We start from the raw sequence: 13,819 nt of genomic DNA, 5'->3' as shown, positions 1-13,819 counted from the left end.
CATCTCTAATGGACTGCCTTAATAGTCCATGTACATTTATTTGTATATTTGTTTTATAATACATTGTAGAGTATATTATATAAAACATTATACATATCCTGTTATATTATTGCATATTATATGTGGCCTACTCTCTGTCCTTGTCCTAAGAAGATATCAGACCAGCATTTCGCATTCAGAGTAACCTACTCTTATCACAGTAACACAACAGAAGAAATACCCAGAATCCCTTGCAGCACTAACTCTTCCGGGACGCTACAATATACACTCCCCTGCAACCACTAAAACCCCGCCCCCCATATCAAAGTCTCAAGGGTGGCAAGTTCGCCGGGAGGAGCTGGACGAAGCGGCTGGGGAGAGGGAAGTCTGGGCTTCCCTGCTTAGGCGACCCAACCTCAGATAAGCGGAAGGAAATGGATGGATGGATATTAATAATAATAATAATAATAATTCATACATCCATCCATTTTATACCGCTTGTCCCTTTTTGGGGAGGCGGGGGGTGCTGGAGCCTATCCCAGCTGCATTCGGGCGGAAGACGGGGTACGCCCTGGACAAGTCGCCACAGGGCCAACACAAATAGATAGACAACAACAACAATAATAATAATAATAATAATAACAATAATACTGCGATGAGGTGGCGACCTGTCCAGGGTGTACCCCGCCTTCCACCTTAATGCAGCTGAGATAGGCTCCAGCGACCCAAAAAGGGATAAGCGGTAATAAATGGATGAATTGATGGATAATAATAATAATAATAATAATAATAATAATAATCCATCCATCCATTTTCTACCATTTGTCCCTTTTTGGGGTCGCAGGGGTGCTGGAGCTTATCTCAGCTGCATTCGGGCGGAAGGCGGTGTACACCCTTGACAAGTCGCCATCTCATTGCAGGGCCAATACAGATATATAGACAACAATAATAATAATAATCCATCCATCCATTTTCTACCGCTTGTCCCTTTTCGGGGTGGCGGGGGGTCGCGGGAGCCTATCTCAGCTGCATTCGTGTGGAAGGCGGAGTACACCCTGGACAAGTCACCATCTCATCACGGGGCCAACACAGATAGATAGACAACAACAATAATAATAAAAATTATAATAATAATAATAATAATACTGCGATGAGGTGGCGACTTGTCCAGGCTGTACCCCGCCTACTGCCCGAATTCAGCTGAGATAGGCTCCAGCGACCCCCCGCGACCCCAAAATGGACAAGCGGTAGGAAATGGATGGATGGATGGATGGATAATAATAATACAAAAATTACTAAAAAATAATAACAGTAACAACAACAATAAGAATAATAATAATCCATCCATCCATCCATTTTATACCATTTGTCTCTTTTTGGAGTGGCGGGGGGGTGCTGGAGCCTATCTCAGCTGAATTCAGGCGGAAGGCGAGGTACACCCTGGACAAGTCGCCACCTCATCACAGGGCCAACACAGATAAACAACAATAGTAATAATAATAATAATAATAATAATAATGGTAATAATAATAATACTGCGTTGAGTTGGCGACTTGTCCAGGCTGTACCCCGCCTTCCGCCCGAATGCAGCTGAGATAGGCTCCAGCGACCCCCCGCACCCCCAAAAGGGACAAGCAGTAGAAAATGGATGGATAATAATAATACTAAAAACAATAACAGTAATAATAATAATAATAATCCATTCTTCCATTTTTTACCGCTTGTCCCTTTAGGGGTGGCGGGGGGTCGCTGGAGCCAATCTCAGCTGCATTTGGGCGGAAGGCGGGGTACACCCTGGACAAGTCGCCACGTCATCACAGGGCCAACACAGATAGACGGACAATAATAATAATAATAATAATAATACTGTGATGTGGTGGTGACTTGTCCAGGGTGTACCCCGCCTACCGCCCGAATGCAGTTCAATTGGCTCTAGCGACCCCCCGCAGCCTCTAAAGGGACAAGCGGTAGGAAATGCATGGATGGATGCATAATAATAATAAATGATGTTTGAGAGCTCCCTCTATCGGCCACTAGGTGTCAGCATAAGTCACCAGAGAGACGCTCCTGCAAAGCAGACCACTGCACGTCATCATCATCATCATCATCATGGTCGTCGTGGACTTGAGGGCCAGAGACATGGAATAAGGCATCTGGTAATGTGGTTTCCATCTCTACTTTCCCAGACAGGCTAGATTAAATATAATAAATACATAAGAAGGTTGGAAGTGGAAGTGAAACCAAAAGTGACTTCAGCTCCAAGGCGGCGTTTCAATATTTATTGCAATGGGGGACAATTGTGTTTATGATTTGTTTTTCTGGGATAATAAAAGACTTAGTCACACCTTCATCCTTAAAAATATATATTTTTTTCATACAGTGAATAATACTGAGTTTCTGAATTAATTTGCAACTTTTAAAAAAATATATGCATTTTGATGCATTTCTGCATCAACAATTTACATAATTTTGCGTGAAAAAAGTCAAAGTATTTGAACTTTTGGGTGTATTAATAATTTATACCATACTTTTTCACTAAAATAAACGTTTTTTTCCCCTATTTAGCATCTTGATGCAACAAAAATATATTAGTGATTACTCATGTCCACCACAGAGGACGTTTCACTTTTGGGTTTGGGAATTTTTTAATATTTCAAACCGTACTTTTTTAGTCAAATGTTGTTTCTTCCTCTTAGTTGAATTTTTTAAATTTAATTTAATTTTTTATTAAGTACTTCCTGATGTCCACCATAGAAGACATTGAACAAATGGGTTTAGGTATTGTATATATTTTATTCATCATGTTTTTTTTTTGGTCAAAATATGAATGGCACTGAAATAAAAGTTTTATATTTTTAGTTGCACACATGCATGTATATATACTTTTTAAAAGAAATATTTCCTTATGTCCACTACAGAGGACATTGTTCATTTAAGTGTGGACATTTTTATATTTATTTCCTTTTATTTCGTGCCATAATTTTTTTATTTATTTAATAAATATTCATGCAATACTTATACAGTCAAAATATGAATGTTACTTTTTTAGTCAAATGTTGTTTTTTTCTCTTAGTTGCATTTTTTTTAAAAGTACTTCCTCATGTCCACCATAGAGGACATTGAACAAATGGGTTTAGGCATTGTATATATTTTATTCATCATGGGTTTTTTTGGGGTCAAAATATGAATGGCACTGAAATAAAAGTTTTATATTTTTAGTTGCACACATGCATGTATATATACTTTTTAAAAAAAATATTTCCCTATGTCCACTACAGAGGACATTGTTCATTTAAGTGTGGACATTTTTATATTTATTTCCTTTTATTTCGTGCCATACTTTTTTATTTACATTTGATATATTTTCATGCAATACTTTTTCAGTCAAAATATGAATGCTACTTTTTTAGTCAAATGTTGTTTTTTCCTCTTAGTTGCATGTTTTTTTTAAGTACTTCCTCATGTCCACCATAGAGGACATTGAACAAATGGGTTTAGGCATTGTATATATTTTATTCATCATGGGGTTTTTTGGGTCAAAATATGAATGGCACTGAAATAAATGTTTTGTATTTGTGGTTGCACACATGCATGTATATATATGTATATATATATATATATATACATATATATATATATACATATATATATATATATATATATATATATATATACATATATATATATATATATATATATATACATACATATATATATATATATATATATATATATATATATATATATATATATATATATACATATATATATATATATATATATATATATACATATATATATATATATGTGTGTGTCTTAATTAGATTATCCAGAGAATAGTGCTCGATACCGTGGTAGAGCGCAATATGTATGTGTGGGAAAAATCACAAGACTACTTCATCTCTACAGAACTGTTTCATGAGAGGTTCCCTCAATCGTCAGGAGATGGTTGAACAACTTAAGCTGTACATCAAGCAAGAATGGTAAAGAATTCCACTTTCAAAGCTTCAACAATTACTTTCCTCAGTTCCCAAACGTTTATTGGGTGTTGTTAAAAGAGAAGTTTATGTAACATAGTGGTGAACATGCCCTTTCCCAACTACTTTGACACGTGTTGCAGCCATGAAATTCTAAGTTAATGATTATTTGCAAAAAAAAAATAAAGTTTATGAGTTTGAACATCAAATATCTTGTCTTTGTAGTGCATTCAACTGAATATGGGTTGAAAAGGATTTGCAAATCATTGTATTCCGTTTATATTTACGCCTAACACAATTTCCCAACTCATATGGAAACGGGGTTTGTAAGTAATTCTTCATGTCCACCACAGAGGACATTGACCTTTTCATATATTTTTAATGCCATTTTTTTCTTCCCCTGAAACCGATACGATAGCTATAAAAATGTTCTATTTCTCTCCCCCTTTTGCACATGTGCATTTTTGGGCGAGCATTTGTTGCAAACAAGTATTCCTCATGTCCACCACAGAGGACATTGAAGATATAGTACCAAAAAAAAAAAAAAACCCCTCAAGAAAAACACTGAAATGAAACATACAACTGTTCTTATAACAACACAAACATGGGGTTCTCTCCAGCAAACATGTTGGAACATTTTTGAAACACCAAAAGGAACCGATAAAGTGACGTAATGGACGACGTGTTTTTTTGTGTGTGTTTTTATTTTTATTTTAAAGGCTTACTACCGACCACACAGTCTGATAGTTTATATATCAATGATGAAATATTAACATTGCAACACATGCCAATACGGCTTTTTTAGTTTACTAAATTGCAATTTTAAATTTCCCGCGAAGTATCCTGTTGAAAACGTTGCGGTATGACGACGCGTGTGCGTGATGTCACCGGCTGTAGCGGACATTTTTTTCAAGCCCGAACCAAGCTATAAGTCGTCTGCTTTAATCGCATAATTACACAGTATTCTGGACATCTGTGTTGCTGAATATTTTGCAATTTGTTCACTCAATAATGGAGACGTCAAAGAAGAAAGATGTAGGTGGGAAGCGGTGTATTGCAGCTGCCTTTAGCCACACAAACACAGCCGGTGTTTCCTTGTTTACATTCCCGAAGGTGAAGCTTTACTGTGGAACAGAGCGGTCAAGCGAACATGGTTCCTGACCACATGTCAACCGGCAGGTTTCGGTGAGAACATTGTGGTAATAAGTTGGCTCTTACCGTAGAGATGAGCGGAGCGTGCGTCCTCCTGCAGCTGCGGACTATTACCTCCTCCCACCGGAGACACTGGCAGTCACCACACCCGTGGCCACACCCCTACGACTTTCAGGTACCATATAAAACACTAGTAACACAATAAGCAGATAAGGAATTTTTCAGAATTATCCTAGTAAATGTGTCGGATAACATCTGAATCGCTCCCACTGCCCTCGCCTTTTTTTTTCTAGTTCTTCACTCTCACTATCCTCATCCACAAATCTTTCATCCTCGCTCAAATTAATGGGGAAATTGTCACTTTCTCGGTCTGAATCGCTCTCGCTGCTGGTGGCCATGATTGTAAACAATGTTGAGATGTGAGGAGCTCCACAACCCGTGATGTCACGCGCACATTGTCTGCTACTTCCGGTACAGGCAAGGCTTTTTTATTATAAATCTCATTTCAGTAGGCCTTTAAAGGCCTACTGAAATGAAATTTTGTTATTTAAACGGGGATAGCAGGTCCATTCTATGTGTCATACTTGATCATTCCGCGATATTTCCATATTGTTGCTGAAAGGATATAGTAGAGAACATTGACGATAAAGTTCGCAACTTTTGGTCGCTAACAGAAAAGCCCTGCCTCTCCCGGGAAGTAGCAGACGATGACGTCACATGTTTGATGGCTCCTCACATCCTAACATTGTATTTAATGGGAGCCTCCAACAAAAAGAGGTATTCGGACAGAGAAAACGTCAATTTCCCCATTAAATTGAGCGAGGATGAAAGATTTGTGTTTGAGGATATTGATAGCGACGGACTAAGAAAAAAAAAAAAAAGAAAAAAAATCAAGTTAAAAAAAAAACGCGATTGCATTGGGACGGATTCAGATGTTTTTAGACACATTTACTAGGATAATTCTGGGAAATCCCTGATCTTTCTATTGTGTTGCTAGTGTTTTAGTGAGTTAAATAGTACCTGATAGTCGGAAGGGTGTGTGTGATGGAAGTCATGGCAGCTGTATGGACAGCGCAAGCTCTGCAGATCTCCGGTAAGAGGCGACTTTTTACTGCAATTTTCTCACCGAAAACTGCCGGTTGACAAGTGGTCGGGATCTATGTTTGCTTGACCGCTCTGATTCATAGTAAAGCTTCACCTCCGGGAATTTTAAACAAGGAATCACCGTGTGTTTGTGTGGCTAAAGGCTAAAGCTTCCCACCTCCATCTTTCTACTTTGACTTCTCCATTATTAATTGAACAAATTGCAAAAAATTCAGCAACACAGATGCCCAAAATACTGTGTAATTATGCGGTTAAAGCAGACGACTTACAGTCCGTGACATCATGCGCATGCGTCATCATTCCGCCACGTTTTGAACAGTAAACTCCGCGGGAAATTAAAAATTGCAATTTAGTAAACTAAAGCGGCCGTATTGGCATGTGTTGCAATGTTAATATTTCATCATTGATGTATAGAGTTGTGATCAAAATTATTCAACCCCAACACAATTTTGGTGTTTTAGCAAGTCGGACATTTATTCCGTATTTTGTTTATAGTCATATCAAATAAAGATGTGTCAAATAGGCAAATGCAACTTGAATTAAAACATATTTTGTAACATAACAAACAGTGTAATTTCTCTTAATATCTCATTGACAAAATTATTCAACCCCTTGAAGATCATAACTCTTAAAAATAGATTTTGAATAAGGTCTTTTCAATCAGGTGTTGAAAACACCTGTAGATGTGATTAGAACCATAACGAGCAACAATTAAACTGATTGAAAAAGACTGTGACACTCAGCTTCTTGTAGATGGTCAATGGTGTATTTGCAACATGGTGAAGTCCAGGGAGTGGTCAAAGAAGTCAAGAGAGGAGGTAATTTATCTTCATAAGAAAGGATATGAATATAAGAAAATAGCAAAGACATTACACATTTCAAGAGACACAGTTGGAAGCATAATTCGCAAGTTTAAAGCTAAAGGCACAGTGGAAACACTACCTGGGCGTGGTAGAAAGAGGATGCTGTCCGGTATTTGAAGCGTACAGTGGTGAAAACCCCCCGGGTAACAGCTGAGGAACTACAAGAGGACATTGCAGAGGGGGGAACGCAGGTTTCGTCCCAGACAATAAGGCGCGCACTACGAGTTGAATGCCTCCATGCCAGAACTCCCAGGCGCACCCCCCTTCTGACTGCCAGGCACGAGAAAAATAGACTCCAGTATGACAAAAATCATCTGGACAAAACCCCAAAGGTTTTGGGAAACTGTTCTATGGAGTGATGAGACAAAACTGGAACTCTTTGGGCCTATGAATTAACATTATGTCTGGAGGAGAAAAATTGAAGCTTACAAAGAGAAGAACACCTAGCCTACTGTTAAGCATGGTGGGGGGTCAATCATGCTCTGGGGCTGTTTCTCTGCCTCAGGTACCGGGAATCTCCAGCGCGTTCAAGGCATTATGAATTCTATTTCCTAGCAGGATATATTAGCTGCAAATGTCATGAAGTCAGTGACGAAGCTGAGGCTTGGGAGACGTTGGACCTTCCAACAGGACAAGGATCCCAAACATACCTCCAAATCAACATCAGAGTGGTTGCAGAAGAAGGGCTGGAAGACTCTGGAGTGGCCTTCACAGTCGCCAGACCTAAATCCTATAGAAAAGCTGAGGTGGGACTTGAAGAAGGCAGTTGGAGCACGCAAGCCCAAGAATATGAATGAACTGGAGGCCTTTGCTCAAGAGGAATGGGCTAAAATACCTGTAGATGTTTGCAAGAAGCTTGTGTCCGGTTATGTATCACCTTTGAAGGATGTCATTACTGCCAAAATGTTCTACTAAGTACTAAAGATGCATGTAACTAGGGGGTTGAATCATTTTGTCAATGAGATATTAAAGGGGAACATTATCACCAAACCTATGCAAGCGTCAATATATACCTTGATGTTGCAGAAAAAAGACCATGTATTTTTTTAACCGATTTCCTAACTCTAAATGGGTGAATTTTGGCGAATTAAACGCCTTTCTGTTTATCGGCCTTTTAACGATGACGTCAGAACGTGACGTCACCGAGGTAATACACCCGCCATTTTCATTTTCACATTACAAACACCGGGTCTCAGCTCTGTTATTTTCCGTTTTTTCGACTATTTTTTGGAACCTTGGAGACATCATGCCTCGTCGGTGTGTTGTCGGAGGGTGTAACAACACTAACAGGGAGGGATTCAAGTTGCACCACTGGCAAGAAATCTGCCGCCAGACCCCATGTCTGCCGGCAATGCTAAGACAGACATGGCACAGAGATGTATGGATAACCTGCAGATGCATTTGCAACGATTAAGTCAACGAAATCACAAAGGTGAGTTGACTTATGTGCTAATCAGACACATTTGGTCGCGGCGTTACTGCCAGCTAATCGATGCTAACATGCTACACTAATCGATGCTAACATGCTATTTACGCTAGCTGTATGTACATTTGAAACTAGATACCCACATTTAATGCGAAACAAACACTTTCCAATCGACGGATTTAAGTTGCTCCAGTGTCTCAAGATGCGAAAGTCCTGATCGTTTGGTCCGCACATTTTACCGGCGATGCTAATAAGGCAGCCATGCTATGGGCCATTTCATTAGGTTAACCCATGCTATGGCTGAATAGCGTCAACAGCTAGTCGCTCAATAGCTTCAATTTTTTCTTCAATCAATTAATCAATCAATGTTTATTTATATAGCCCTAAATCACAAATGTCTCAAAGGACTGTACAAACCATTACGACTACGACATCCTCGGAAGAACCCACAAAAGGGCAAGGAAAACTCACACCCAGTGGGCAGGGGGAATTCACATCCAGTGGGACGCCAGTGACAATGCTGACTATGAGAAACCTTGGAGAGGATCTCAGATGTGGGCCCCCCCCCCCAGGGGACCGAAAGCAATGGATGTCGAGCGGGTCCAACATGATACTGTGAAAATTCAATTAGGGTTAGGGTTAGGTCAATTTCGTTTTCGCTATCTGCCTCCATACTGCCAGCTAATCGATGCTAACATGCTACGCCAATCGATGCTAACATGGTAATTACCGGCGGTGCTAAAGCAGACATGGCACAGAGATGTATGGATAACCTGCAGATGCATTTGCAACTATATTACGTTTCCTTCCACCCACATTTAATGCGAAACAAACACTTACCAATCGACGGACTTAAGTTGCTCCAGTGTCACAAGATGATCGTATGGTCCGCACATTTTAGCGGCGATGCTAACGCAGCTATTCGTCCATGCTATGGCTATGAATAGCGTCAATAGCTATTCGCTCAATAGCTTCAGTTTCTTCTTCAATACTTTCATACTCCAACCATCTGTTTCAATACATGCGTAATCTGTTCAATCGCTTAAACCGCTGAAATCCGAGTTGGAATCCGAGCTAATGTCGCTATATCTTGCTGTGGTATTCCCATTGTTTGTTTACATTGGCAGCCCTGTATGACGTCACAGGGAAATGGATAGTGGTTTCGAAGATAGCGAAAATAAGGCACTTTAAAGCTTTATTTAGGGATATTCCGAGACCGGTAAAATTTTGAAAAAAACATCAAAAAATACAACAAGCCACTGGGAACTAATTTTTATTGTTTTTAACCCTTTTGAAATTGTAATAGTGTTCCCCTTTAAGCCGCTGAAATCTGAGTCTGAATCCGAGCTAATGTCGCTATATCTTGCTGTGGTAACCGCCATTGTTTGTTTGTATTGGCAGCACTGTATGACGTCACAGGGAAATGGACGGGTGGATATAGCGATGGTGAAAATCCGGCACTTTGAAGCAGTTTTTCGGGATATTGCGGGAGGTGTAAAAATTTGAAAAAAACTTCGAAAAATAAAACAAGCCACTGGGAACTGATTTTTTAGGGTCCGCCCTGCCTATGGCAAAGGACTCCACAGGAGTCCTTTGCCATAGGCAAGGACCCTGTTGAATCTGGTGTGTTTTATTATTATTATTATTATTCTTTATTGTACCGCACCGTCGCACCCCAATTTCACCCCCTTAACATGCTTCAAAACTCACCAAATTTGGCACACACATCGGTACGGTGGACCTTCCCAACCTATTAAGCAACCAAACCCCAAAAATGAAAATTGCGCGCTAGTGCCCCCTAGGAAGAGATTAAAAACAGACTGCTTGTAACTTCCGTTAGGAATGTCGTAGAGACATGAAACGAAAACCTCTATGTAGGTCTGACTTAGACCTACATTTCCAATTAGAAACGTTTATACCTAAAATCAACAGAAATTTTGCAAAAACTCATTCAAAGGAAAATTTTTGCAAAAAATGCTATTTTTGCCTCTTTGAGCTGTAATTTGACCCCCTTAAAATGCTTCAAAACTCACCAAACTTGGCACACACATCAGTACTGGCAAAAATTGTGATCTAATGAAAAAACCAAACCCGAAAATTAAAAAATGCGCTCTAGCGCAATTTTTTAATAAAACACAGAAAAAACTGCTCCTAGGAAGAGAAAACAGACAAAACTGCAGACTTAGACCGTAGACTTAGGCCAGGACTTGAGTAGCGGCGGCAGCGGCCAAAGGCGGACCCGACCAACGCTGCTTGCAGCTTTAATTTAAATTGTTTTTAACCCTTTTGAAATCGTGATAATGTTCCCCTCTAAGAAAAATGTCCTTTTTTTGGTATTTTGTAAAATACAGTGTTACAATTTAAATTGCATTTGTCTATTTGACACATCTTTATTTGATATGACTATAAACAAAATACGGAATAAATGTCCAACTTGCTAAAACACCAAAATTGTGTGGGGGTTGAATCATTTTGATCACAACTGTATAAACCATGGACGTCCGAGTCCATGGTTCTCGCCCGGAAAAGGGTGGAATGCCATCTCCGGGTTGGGAAGGAGACCCTGTCCCAAGTGGAGGAGTTCAAGTACCTAGGAGTCTTGTTCACGAGTGGGGGAAGAGTGGATTGTGAGATCGACAGGCGGATCGGTGCGGCGTCTTCAGTAATGCGGACGTTGTACTGATCCGTTGTGGTGAAGAAGGAGCTGAGCCGGAAGGAAAAGCTCTCAATTTACCGGTCGATCTACGTTCCCATCCTCACCTATGGTCATGAGCTTTGGGTCATGACCGAAAGGATAAGATCACGGGTACAAGCGGCCGAAATGTGGCGGGGCTCTCCCTTAGAGATAGGGTGAGAAGCTCTGCCATCCGGGAGGAACTCAAAGTAAAGCCGCTGCTCCTTCACATCGAGAGGAGCCAGATGAGGTGGTTCGGGCATCTGGTCAGGATGCCACCCGAACGCCTCCCTAGGGAGGTGTTTAGGGCACGTCCAACCGGTAGGAGGCCACGGGGAAGACCCAGGACACGTTGGGAAGACTATGTCTCCCGGCTGGCCTGGGAACGCCTCGGGATCCCCCGGGAAGAGCTGGACGAAGTGGCTGGGGAGAGGGAAGTCTGGGTTTCCCTGCTTAGGCTGTTGCCCCCGCGACCCGACCTCGGATAAGCGGGAGAAGATGGATGGATGGATGGACAACTGTATAAACTATCAAACTGCGTGGTGGGTTTCAGTAGGCCTTTAATATGACATAAGGGAGAATTCCAGTTGAAATGCACCTGCTCAGAAAGGAACACGACCACGCGTGGACTTCCACAAAGACCATTATTAGCCCCCCACCCCACTCCCCCTGTGCGCATGCGCGCGCGCGCCTGCTGCATAGGCGGCTCATAAAAAAAAAAAAAAAAAAAAGCGAGGCTGCGATCCTTGGCGCGCATTTATCATCCTATTACGGCGACAAATCCGCCTCCCAATACACGCGAGCAGAAATGAATCACCGACGTGAAGCCGTCAATAAAGTCATTTGTGTAAATGGTGTCTCTGAGGGGCCCCGGCTATTATTCAGGCAGCTTTATCAGCACCTTGGAAATGACGCGGCTTGTAAGGCAGGGGCCCCCTGCTCCACTTTGATGAAGGGCCCTGCCAGCCACCGGTGACAGCGCAGTTGCAGCGGGCTTTTTTTTTATTCAGCCCTGCGCCCGGTGATGAACGCCGGCCCGATCGGGCGGAATGAAGACTAATTAAAAGCCATAAATTATCTTTTGCGGGGCCTCTCAAGCAGCAACTCTTTGCAGCGGCGAGATAAGGGCGGACTGAGCGCTCGTTTGCGCACAAAAGGCGGCGCGGCTAAACAGCGCCGTGATACTGTCCTAATTGCAATTTAATTAAGTAGCCACGCCGCGCGACTCCGGCCTGTGGGATAAAGATTTCACGGCGTTAAACACCAGCACGTCCTCACTTTCATGCTTTATGATTATTAGTCATAATGTTAGTATTCCAAATGGCCAATTAGAGCGAAAAAAACAACATTTTTTTAATATATATATAATTAATTTAAAACCTCTTCTCACTCCTGCCCTTACCAAAGGCATGCGGTAAAAGTAAGCATGCGCTAATCATTTTAAAACCTCTTGTCACTCCGGCACTTACCAAAGGTATGCAGTAAAAATTTGAGTGTGATGTAAGCTTGGACCTTAAATCCTTTACTGAATAACTCTTAATCGTCTTCCCTTTATGCGATTTCAAATTACCGGTATTGAAATCATCCTCCTCCATTTTGAAAATGATGAGAGGAAGCGAGTTTGACCCGGCAGTAATTCAAGGCAGGCGCATACTATATGCCCTGCGGAAATTCAGGGAAATACGGTGTGTATATATATCCATTTTCTACCGCTTATTCCCTTTGGGGTGCGGGGGGCGCCCCGGTGCCTATCTCAGCTACAATCGGGCGGACGGTGGGGTACACACTGGACAAGTCGCCACCTTATTGCAGGGCCTATATATATATATACTGTATATATATATATTTATATACATATATACATACATATATACATATATAGACACACATATATACACATTTATATATATATATATATATATATATGTACACATATATATATATACACACATATATATATATATACACACACACATATATATATATATATATATATATACACACATATATATATATATATATATATACACACACATATATATATATATATACACATATATATATATATACACACATATATATATATATATATATATATATATATATATATATATATATATATATATATATATAGGTCAGGGGTGTCCACAGTGCGGCCCCGGGGCCCAATTATTGGCACATTATTTTCCTCTTTTGCACATGTGCATTTTTGCTGTTGCAACAACCATCTTCTTAATTTTTACACAAAGTAAATAACTATTCATGTCCACCACAGAGGACATTGACATTTTAATGTTTTTAATGCCATATTTTTTTTTCCCAGACCGATGCTACAACTGTAAAAACTTCATTTTTCCCTTTTGCACATGTGCATTTTTGCCGTTGCAACAACCATATTCATAATTTTTACACAAAATAAGTAATTCGTTATGTCCACCACAGAGGACATTGACTTTCATGTATTTTTAATGCCATATTTTTTTTTTTCCAGACTGACACTATAGCTAGAAAAATGTATTTTCCCCCCTTTTTGCACATGTGCATTTTTGCATCTGGGTGTATTTGCTGGAAACAAGTGTTCCTCATGTCCACCACAGAGGACATTAACCTTGTCATACGTTTTTAATGCCATAATTTTTTTTCA

This window comes from Nerophis ophidion, linkage group LG27, assembly GCF_033978795.1.
Source record: "Nerophis ophidion isolate RoL-2023_Sa linkage group LG27, RoL_Noph_v1.0, whole genome shotgun sequence".
In the NCBI taxonomy this organism is placed as follows: domain Eukaryota; kingdom Metazoa; phylum Chordata; class Actinopteri; order Syngnathiformes; family Syngnathidae; genus Nerophis; species Nerophis ophidion.
Note: the sequence above shows the minus strand (reverse complement) of the source record.